The following is an 11,788-nucleotide window of genomic DNA, read 5'->3' on the forward strand; positions in this document are numbered from 1 at the left end:
ACTGGTCTTACTGCTGTTAGAATATATTCCCAATTCAACTACTTCCCACCACCTAAGGAGGGACACTTAAACAACTGTCACCTCCTGCCTGGCTTATCGCTGTTGCCTCCTCATTGGTATCCTTACTTCAATTCTGTTCTCCTCATAGCTGCTAGGGCTTATTTGGCAGTCTAGATCAGGGACCATTGTTCTCCTGTAGAAATGTGTCCAATGGTGGCCCATCCTATCCCACTGGGAACATTCTGCAAATCTCTCACCAAGACCAATAGGCACTACTTAATCTGGCTCCTGGCCACCTCTTTGGTTTCAACTCCTAGCACACGTCCTTTCATTCCAGTCATACTGGCTTTGAAGTCCTTTAAACATCTCAACCATTTCCTGCCTCAGGGATGCTGTATTTGCTGTTCCCTCCACCATGGACACCCTTCCCTCTGATATCTGCATGGCTCACTCCTTTACCTCATTCAGATCTCTGCTCAAATGTCTCCTCTGATATCTTGAACACCTTATCTAAAATGGTGTCCATGGATGTTCTCTCCCCTTATCCTTCTATATTTTGTTTCATAGCACTTTCACTACCTGATATTAAGTATTTTTACATATTAATTTATTTGTGTGATGTCTGCCTTCTCCAATATTATCCAAGGTGGGTGAAGGTAGAGACTTTGTTTTGTTCCCATCTGTGTCCTTGGTACCCTGAACAGCGTCTAGCACAAATTTGGTGTGCAATAAACTTCTCTGATGAATGAATGAGTCCATTTTTATCCTTTCCTGGCTGAGGACAATTGGGCCTATGTAAAAGTGGGTCAGATCTTTCCACTGGATGATGATAATTCACTTTCTCTTCCCAACATCCTTTTTACTTTGCCCTTTGTGTGTGTTTGTGTGTGCTGTGTGCATGCACACGTGTCTAAAATATCTTAAAAATCAAGATTAATCAGAGTTTGTATTTTACAGTGAGAAAAAGGTAGCACTAGCAGTTTCATAAGTCAGAATTGCATAAATCTAATTCCAATTAGAATTCTTCAGGTAGGATTTATTCCATTTTATGGCAGAAGAGTGGTGATAAAAACATTTTCTAGATGTTTGCAAAGGACATGTCTGGTTTCCCAATGTCAGAAACAAGCACCAATGATCTACCAGTTGGGCTCTCCAAAGACCTAAGGATGCTATCTGCTGGACTGCGCTAAGTTTTTATAATATTATGATCAAGTGAAAGTCAGGGGTGACTTCCACTTGGTAAAAGAAAATGGCTGAGTAGAAGATATCAAAGGATTTCAATAGTATAAGGAAATCTGGTCTTAGTGCCATCTTGGGATCTTCTGGTGAAGGTAAGTCTCCTTGTTAGACTCCAGTGCTTTCTGGAGATGTCTTAATAAATGAAACCTCTCTAACTGCCAACTTCAAAAGTACTTCAGGTTATGTAGTCTGAGATGATACGTGATGGGGACTTTGAAAGTCAGAGAAAATTTATAATTTGCAGCAGCCCTTTGGCTTCCAAGAAGTATGAGCAATCAGGAAGAAAATGAATGCATTAAAAAAATCATTGAAGAGTTAGACTTGAGCAAAGTGATGGACTATAAAATGGGGTACAAGTTCATTTGGGATGTGACTGGAGGTGAGAAAAGGGACTAGCATCATAATGAAGTTTATTATGGATCCAACCGTCCTGTTTCTAGATGAGCTCACCACTGGCTTACATGCTTGCACATCATATGAAGTCCTTCTGCTCCTGAAGAAGATGTCAAGGCAGGAAGGTCCATCATCTTATCTATTTACTAGCCTTGTGACACTATCTTCTAGCTGTTTGATAGTCTTACCTTGTTGGCTTCTGGGAGGGTGACATTCCCTGGGTTTGCAAAAGAAACTCTGGCATTCTTTGCATCTGCAGGTTTCCAGAGTGAGCCCAATGACAATTCTCCTGATTTTCTTTCTGGATGTCATTAGCAGAGACTCCCCTGCTATGACCTTAACCTGAAGCCAAGCCACTGGGAAACCTGGAAGTCGAAGACCCTCACAATCAGGAAAAACAATGCATGGAGGAATTGGTTGATTTTTATGTTAATTCCTCTATCTACAGAGAGCTAAAACCTGAATTAGATGGACTCTCAGTAGATAAAAAGAAATGCACAGCTTTCACAAATATAATGTACACCTCTTCCGTTTGTCATCAACTCTGGTAGGTGTCCAAATGCACATTCAAAAAATTTACTTAATAATTCTCAAGGCTTCATTCCTGACATAGCAATGCCAGTTATAATGGGACTGATTCTAGGGACTCTTCGCTTTAAAAAACAATCCAGTAGGAATTCAGAATAGAGCCAACATCTTGTTCTTCTTGACCTGAAACCAGTGTTTTATCAATTTCTCAGTGATCTCTCTTTTGGCTCTTGAAGCAATTTCTGCATGAGTGTATTAGTCGTTCTTGTAGAGAATCATCATATTTCTTTGGAACGCTAATAATCTGCCCTACTCCCCATGAAAATTTCATCGAGTATCATTCTGACGAGATTATTCTATTTCATGCTGGGACCGAAGCCAGAGGTAAAAGGATGCTTCCCGTCAGGATGCTTGCCCTATCTCCCTGTGCCTGGGTTCTGGCTACTGCTGCAGGTCTGAGTGATGACTCTTGGGCTATTCTTCTCTTTAAGGTCTTTTTTATTGATTATAGTGATATTTTCAGCCTCTTGTTAAACTTCAGAACCATTAGTTCTTGGTTTTCCTCGGTGCACTAGATAAGTATTCCTTACTATGGCCTCACAGTCTTACAATATCATGAATTTATGGAGAAAAGCTTTTGTCCTAGGATAAATGGGACACAAGGGTACAAGACCTATGAGTATGCCGTCTGTTCTGGAGAAGACTTCTTACAAAACCAAAGAATCAAGCTCTGTTTCCCTGGGGCTTGTGGAGGAACCATCTGTCTTTAGCATGTGTGATGATTATTTTTTTCACCATTGCCTACCTAAAATTGCTGTTTCTAAAAATGTGTTTTCTCTAACCACTCGCAGCAGATATCTGTGGAATCTCACATTACCTCGTTTCAGCCCAGCTTTGATTTCAGCCCGAGTGGACAGTGCCCAGCGAGCTCAGATGACTTCACACTGACATCATCCACCTTAATTAAGCACATTCTACTTGTGTTTCTGCTCTAGGACCTTCTCCCCGGCTCCTCAGTCAAGCACAACTTAAAACTATTTAGAGCGGGGTGGGGATTAATGTCCCTAGGGGCAACCCTAGACTAATGCGGAATGTTAGAGTTTAAATGTGCCCCCTCCCATCCTTCAGGTGGATAATTCTGGAAGACATTCTGTTGGTGCCTCAGAAGGTTCCAGTGGAATCAATTCCCCCGCTCCTTGGAATGATCTTCTCAGTTTTTCCTCCCTCCACCTCCCAGCCTTGCTCCTGCTTCCTGAGATTAGTTTATAAATAAATGATCTGTATCTAAGTCCTTGTCTCAAGCTCTGCTTCTGGGGGAACCAAAACTAAGATACCAAGAAACAAGAGAGTCCATCTGTTTTAAGTAGTCATTGTAGAAATTCATATCATTGCTGTCCTTAAAATTGTGATGTAATATTTCTATTTTTCATTTATTGTGATCTCTAGAATAACTCAGTGTTTTTGGTTATATGATTAAGCCTGACTGGAAACTACAACTTGTATTAACACCTCAAAGAAACTGAAGTGCAGGCTAATGATATGTACTTTCCATCCATTTGATAATTAGATAATTGACCTTTGAGGAGGAAATGAGGAATGTTCCACTGACCTAGGGAGAAAGTCTCATTTCCGCTTCCAGTTCTGACCCTAAGGACTTGACATTGGTAAAGTTCAAAGTCTCTCTGATATCAGTGATCTCATTTTTAAAATTAAGATATTGAATTAAGTTTTCCCCAAGTGACCCTAGCTTAAGAATTCTATAATTTCACAAGAACAGCATAAAGACATTAGCATAGTATTGGAAACATAGCCATAAAATATGTTGTGGAGTTAGTGAAATAAATGACAATAGGCCAGAGATATTCCACTTCATATAGTTAATAAAGTAATAGAAAACATAATTCCGTGAGTAGAATAGTGATGTGTAAGCTTACATAAAATCTTAACTGAGGTTTTTAAAAATTATAAACAGTGATAGACCATGTCTCTAGTGTGTAATGGATGGATATTTAAAATTTATAGGTGATTTTAAAAGTTGATTAATGATATAAATTCCTACTTTTGAGTTAAAATTTAATTGTATGTATTAAAATTATATATACATATAGTTTTATTGAATAAACGTGAAAAGTGTTCTTTTATTATTAACGATGAGGTTCATTTTTCTGATAGAAACTCATGTACAATCCCTTCTCTAGTCTAAACATTGTGACATTGTTGGGATCCCATGGATATCAGAAGCGTAACTCTCCAGGATGCTTATTGTGCTGGTCTGAAAGGATGTATGTCCCCTAGAAAAACCATGTTTTAATCAAAATCCCATTTCGTAAAATAATCCCTATTCAGCATTGTATGTAATTAGATCATCTCCCTGGAGATGTAACCCAATCAAGAGTGGTTTTTAAACTGGGTCAGGGGAGCTGTGTCTTCACCCATTTGGGTGAGTCTTGATTGGTTTACTGGAGTCCTATAAAAGAAGAAACATTTTGGAAAATGAGAGAGATTCAGAGAGAGCAGAGCAGAACAACATAGCCACAAGAAGCAGAGAGTCCACCAGCCAGCGACCTTTGGAGATGAGGGAAAATGCCTCCCAGGGAGCTTCATGAAACAGGAAGCCAAGAGAGAAAGTAGCAGATGATGCCTTGCTTGCCATGTGCCCTTCCAGATGAGAGAGAAACTGTGACTGTGTTTGCCATGTGCAGTCTCACTTGAGAGAGAAACCCTGAACTTCATCAGCCTTCTTGAACCAAGGTGTCTTTCCCTGGATGCCTTTGATTGGACATTTCTATAGACTTGCTTTAATTGGGACATTTTCTCAGCCTTAGAACTGTAAACTAGCAACTCATTAAATTCCCCTTTTTCAAAGCCAATCTATTTCTGGTATATTGCTTTCTGGCAGTTGGCAAACTAGAACACTTATGTTACACTTCTCTTGAGTATGAACCTATCGATTTGTTGTCCTTGCACCTGCCATTGTCACACTGGTGACCACTCTGGAAATCATTTAATAATATTTGCCCAAGATGTAAGGCACAACTTCCCCTCTGCTCACTCATTTCAACAGTTGGGATCAATACTCCGTATCAGTATAGCACTGACAAAGTTAACCTCCTTGCCCTGAGAAATCACCTGGCCTTGAGGCAGAAAGTAGCTTTCAAATGCCTGTAGTGGGGCTGGGAAGAGGCATTCCTCTTCTAAGCCCTTACCCTCTGGCCATTCATGTGTGCATGTGCATGGGGGCTGGACATTGTGGCCGGGGTTGCTGTCCACCAGTGTGTATGCCCAGAGAGTTTGCCTTGTCCTCTCCTCGATGGCAGGTACCAGGAAGGGCTGAGAACAGACAAGCAGGTGCAGGGCGTTTGTGTATAAGTAAATAATGTCGTGTATCAAAGGAAGTATGTTTGAGATTCTAAGAGAATTCAAAGGACTACGTGTTTGACTTGAGTAAAACAGGCTATGCGTGTGACATAGGGTGTAAATGAGAAAAAAAGCACAGAGGTAAATGTTCACCCCCAAAGTGTATTGTGATAGCAAAAGTTGGAAATGCCGTTGAATGTCACAGATTGATTGAATACATTGTAGTATCTCATACAACGGAATACTGTGCACCCATTAAGTTACATTCTAGAGCAGGGATTGGTAAAAATTTTCCACGAAAGATTAGATTTTAAATATTTAAAGCTTGGCAGGCCATACAGTCTGTTGTGATTATTCAACTCTGACACTGAAACAGCCAAAGACAGATGAGGGTGGCTGTGTGCCAATAAAACTTTATTTACAAAACAGGCCATGGGATGGCTGTAGTTTGCAGACCCTTGATCTAAAAGAATATTGAATACACAGAGAAATGCTCACAAAAGATTTTTTAATTAAAAAATAAAAATCAGGATTTTTTATTATTATTTAAAAAAGTCATATCTTACAAAAAATTGCTAGAAATAAAGCAAAAATTAATTGTGTTTCTCTTAGGGCAGTGGTTCTCAATCGGGAACAGTTTTGTTCCCCAATGGACATTTGACAATTTTTGTTTGTCACAACTTGCTGGGGCTGGCTGTTACTGGCAGTTAGTGGGTAGAGGCGAGATGAGCTGATAAATCTCCTACAAGGCACAGGACAGCCCCACAACAAAGAATTATGTGGCCCAAAATATCAGTTGTGCCAGGATGAGAAGCACTAGGGTAGATAATGGTATTGACAGATATTTTTTCTTATTCTTTGTTTGTTTTGTATTTTCTACAAATATGTATCTCTCTAGTGATCTGAAATATATTTATATAAAATAACAGTGTGATATGAATGATTTTACTCCTAAAGAGAGAAAATAATAAATATGGAAGGAACAATGTGGCAACAGAGGTGGGAAATTTGATAAGACAGCAAAATTGGCAAAAAGACTGCAGTTCCAGAGACATAAAACAAATACATATTGAGCAGTGTCATCACTATTTTACAGTTAAAAAAACAGAAAAATATATATACAATTTAGTGGAGTAACAATGTGTTTAAGCATTGGCGTTAAGTTTATACCCCAAATGTATGAACTATAGTATATATTATTCTGGCCACATTTGTTCCCAATCAGACAGGGAAAGATTTCAAAGATTCCTGGAACACTATTTCTGAGGGGCACCTCTTTAACTTGAAGTTGGTTGTTTTCAAAATCAATGAAAGATTCTCATTTGCCAAGCCGGAGACTTGGGTTTGATTTCCAGTGCCTGTCCATGCAAAAAAAAAGTTAAAAAAGAGAAGAGGATGTGGAGAAATTTGAACACTTATCCACTGTTGGTGGGAATATAAAATGATACAGCCTCTGTGGAAGACAATGTGGTGGTTCCTCAGAAAACTAAATATTGAGTTGTCCTCTTACTTGGTAATACCAACGCTTGGTATATACCCAGAAGAGCTGAAAGCAGTGGCACCAACAGACATTTGTGCACTGATATTCATAGTGGCACTATTCACAATTGCCAAAAGATGAAGCAATGCAAATGCCCATCAACAGAGGAGTGGATTAAAAAAATGTGGCATATACATACAATGGAATATTATGCAGCAATAAGACAAAATGAGGTCCTGAAGAATATGATATGAATGAACCTTGAGGACATAATGCTGAGTGACATAAGTCAGATACAAAAAGATTAATATTGCATGATTCCACTATTGTGACTCTGGTAAAGACAAACTAAAATTATCTTAAATTCAGAGTGCTGCTAATTGTACAATCAAGTGAATATACTGTAAGACTTGGTTTATTTATTTTGGACATTACCCATGATGCCCAATAGATGGAGGAATTCAGAGTGGAAAATGACCGAGGAGCAGAATGGCAAACTGTGATATATTTGTATCATGTAATATGGTGTGGCTATAAAAAGGAAGGATGTCAAGAGGCATGCAACGAACCGAATAAACCTTGGAGACACTGTGTTGTGTAAAATAACCCAGAAACAAAAGAACAAATATGCTAAGGTCTCTTTCAGAAAATATTTATGAGAAAATTGGAGCCTAGATTGTAAGTCCTTATAGCAGCCGCACTTTGTCTGGAGTTGTGGATGTATTTCTGGATGCTGAGATGCTGAGCCAAATGTGTATCAGCTGGTATTTCCCTAGGACTTTGAGTAACTCTGTGACCCAGAGATGGAGTTCTGCAGCCCTGAAGTTTAGCCTTGCTATGTATAATAACAGCTAAAATAAACCAAAGGGGCAATCAGGGTCTCAATTAGAGTTAAAAAATGAAGTCAATCTGGCTGGGTCTAAGGTAAATCAGAATATAGGGTAAAAGATAAACGTATGCAGTCTAGACTCTGACCTACTGTATGGAACCAAAAGCAGGAAGGTTTATTATGTCTAGAACCTAGATTTTCTGTAACACACAATCCAGATCAACCTTTCTGGAGAGCTCATTTGAACAACCTGTCTCCTAGGGTTCAGACTGGGAATGAAGCCTTGGTGTTCTGTGTAGCTTGGTGTAATTTGGAGACACACCTCAAACTGTGGTGGACTGATAATTGGGAGGAGCTGGCAGAGTCTCTTGAGGGTGTGAAGGGAAAAAAATATATATATATACATATATATATATGGAACTACTGAACTTTCCCTCTGGGAAGCCCCGGGCGCCCTCTCAACCATGGGGGACTCCCAGAAAAATGGGTCAGGCCCTTGATTTTGAGGCTTGCCCTTTTGAGACTGGTTTCTATGGGAGAGAAGCTAAAGCTGCCCATGGGGAGGCCTGGGAGTTCTTTCCAGTAGCCTCTTTGTTGCCCAGATGTAGCTTTTCTATCTCTAGGCCCAACTCAGCAAGGAAAGTCATTGCCCCTCCTCCCCTGAGTGGGATGTGACATTCAGGGGTGAAGGTCTCCCTGGTGGCATGGGACATGGCTCCTGGGATGAGTCTGGTCCTGGCTCCATGGGATCGACAATGCGTCCCAGACCATGGGGAGGAAAAGAAGCATTAAAAGATGCCTAATAAAATAAGGCATCAGTGGCCAAAAGAGATCAACTGGAGTTGAGAGGTGTGCTGGTTTGAAAGGATGTATGTACCCTAGGAAAGCCATGTTTTAATCAAAATCCCATTTCATAAAGGTAGAATAATTCCTATTCAATACTATATGTTTGAAACTGTAATCGGATCATCTCCCTGGAGACGTGATTTAATCAAGAGTGGTTGTTAAACTGGATTAGGTGGCGACATGTCTCCACCCACTTGGGTGGGTCTTGATTAGTTTTTGGAGTCCTATAAAAGAGGGAACATTTTGGAGAATGAGAGATTCAGAGAGAGCAGAGCAGAATGACATAGCCACAAGAAGCAGAGTCCACCAGCCAGCAACCTTTGGAGATGAAGAAGGAAAGTGCCTCCCGGGGAACTTCATGAAAGAGGAAGCAGATGACACCTTGCTCGCCATGTGCCCTTCCAGCTGAGAGAGAAACTGTGACTGTGTTTGCCATATTCCTTCTCACTTGAGAGAGAAATGCTGAACTTCATCGGCCTTAAACCAAGGTGTCTTTCCCTGGATGCCTTTGATTAGACATTTCTATAGACTTGTTTTAATTGGGACATTTTCTTGGCCTAAGAACTGTAAACTAGCAACTCATTAAATTCCCCTTTTTAAAAGCCATTCCGTTTCTGATATATTGCATTCTGGCAGCTAGCAAATTAGAACAAGAGGCTACTCTGGAGGCAACTCTTATACAAATTTCAATTAGATAGGGCTGATTACCATGGTTTGCTAAACCCCAACCAGCATCACACCTTTTAACCCTTGAGAACAATTAGAGATAAAATTGAGACTCTAATCGTTTCCATGGAGATGGGTCTCCACTTGTTCGAGGTGGGGTTACTTATTGGAGCCCTTTAAAAGGGAACCATTTTGGAAAAAAGCTATAGAACCAACAAAGCCCAGAGACCTTGGGAGATGCATAAAGAAAATGCCTTTGGGAAAGCTATTGAAGAATTGTGTAGAGAAATCTGGCAGATGTTGCCGTGTGCCTTTCCAGCTGAGAGAGAAACCCCAAATATGATCAATCTTCTTGAGCCAAGGTATGTTTACCTGGCTGCCTTGGTTTGGACATTTTTATAGACTTGCTTAATTTGGGCATTTTCATGGCCTTAGAACTGTGAATTTGCAGCTTAATAAATTCCCTTTTTAAAAGCCATTCCATTTCTGATTATTGCATTCTAGCAGTTTACAAACTAAAACATGCACTAAGTTTGCTTTCCTGGAACCTATAATTCCTGGAGGATTCCTAGACCAGATAAATCCTGAAACCCAGAGGGACCAGCCTCTCAAAGATTATCAATTAATTACATCCCCCATCCTTTGGTGTCAACACCCTTTCTCAACATGAAAAATTCAGAATGGGTGTGGCCCAGGGATCCTTACAGATTGGGAGAGGTTCATGGGAGAAGGAGGAGGTATGGCAGAGAGAATGGGACTTAACAGACAAGTGTGGCTACTGAATCACTGTGTTAATGTTCCATCCAGCTTCCAGTGTTTGGGAGCAGCTAGAGGGACAATTCTGAGATGGTGGAATAGTAGCCCATGACAAGTTCTAGGATCTGTTCTGTAATATTTGTTGAAGTGTGCGTTGATAATTATTGCTTTTTTCTTTCTTTACTTTGTATATATATATATTCTACAATAGAAAAAGTAAAGAAAAAATCAATGAAAGGAAATACTACTTTATATTGTTAAGAGAAAACATATGAAATGAGTTATGGTTGAGATTGCCAAGAACAAGGGAGGAAAGGGTAAATAGGATATGTTAAAAAAAAACCCTACTATGTGCTGTGAATGTTTTATTACCCCCATTTAGCAGAAAAAGATCTGAGATTCAGGTTTTCTTTTTTTGATTACCAGAGATTTATTTGAAAGCACACACACCAAATTGGAGCTAGTTTATTTAATATGAACATTATACTTAAAAAAAGACTACATTAAGAAATACCTCAAATTGCTAAATCCATGGTGTCCACTTTTTAAATATAATTTTATTGAGATATAGCCACACACTGTATAATCCATCCAAAGTATACAATTAGTGGCTTACAGTATCATCATATAGTTGGGCATTTATCCCCACCACAATAAATTTTAGAACGTTTTCATTACTCAAAAAAAAATTAAAAATAAAAAGGACACCCGAAACATACCATACCCCTTATCCCCTCATTATTTACTAATTTCTTTATTTATTTTATTACTCATCTGCCCATACTAAGGTTCAGTTTTAATTTTAAAAGTTACATATTCAGAGATAGAGTCAAGAATTGAGTCCAATTATGTCCATACTTTCTCATTATATTTTGTGATTATTTTTTTTAAAAAAAGAGAGACATGAGAAATACAAAGTTGGTAACTCTTTGGTGAGTCAGAAGGGGAGGCAGAAATGTTTGAGTTTGTCACTATGAGAGGAACCACCTACTTACCCTTTCAAGTCCAAGTTCAAATGTCAAGACTTCTCCCACACTGTCTGAGAGAGGAGCCTCAACCCTTGTGCTACAAGAGTTCTTGATTTATGTCTGATATTGCCTTTTCCAAATTGTACAGTAACATGCTTGTTTATTCAACTGTCTCCCTTCCCGGAATGAGCTGCCTCTGGTAAGAATAAATTATTATGCATCCTTGCATTCCCAGCACATTCTCTCCTGAAATAACTGGCACCTAGTAGGTGTTCAATAAATGCCGTTTTACAGGAACTCACATCATCTTCCAGAAAACTTCTCATGGAAATTCCCTTTGAAAAGAAAACATTATATGACGGACACTCAGTTTAATAAGTGTGACATTTCTTATGTTCATATGTCATAGAAATGGAAGCAAGTTTTAAATGATTACATTTTGTTAATGACTTCTATTAAAATGTTTCATATAATACGAATATGGTACCCATCCCACATTGCCTGTTTAATAGCTATTTGCTCATGTTTTAGCTCTCTCATAAATTCTCTTAAATTTAGACATCATGCTCTAGCCCCCTGTATTTTCCACTCTACGTTTCACATAAGAAGACACACATTAAATCTTTTTTGGAAAAAAAAGTGAGACATCAAGACACTACTATATGTTGGAGTTAGGATTCATTAGGAATGTGTCTGAAATATTTGAAAAGAATGGCTAAAAAATAA

The sequence above is a fragment of the Tamandua tetradactyla genome, chromosome 3, assembly GCF_023851605.1.
Source record: "Tamandua tetradactyla isolate mTamTet1 chromosome 3, mTamTet1.pri, whole genome shotgun sequence".
Lineage (NCBI taxonomy): Eukaryota > Metazoa > Chordata > Mammalia > Pilosa > Myrmecophagidae > Tamandua > Tamandua tetradactyla.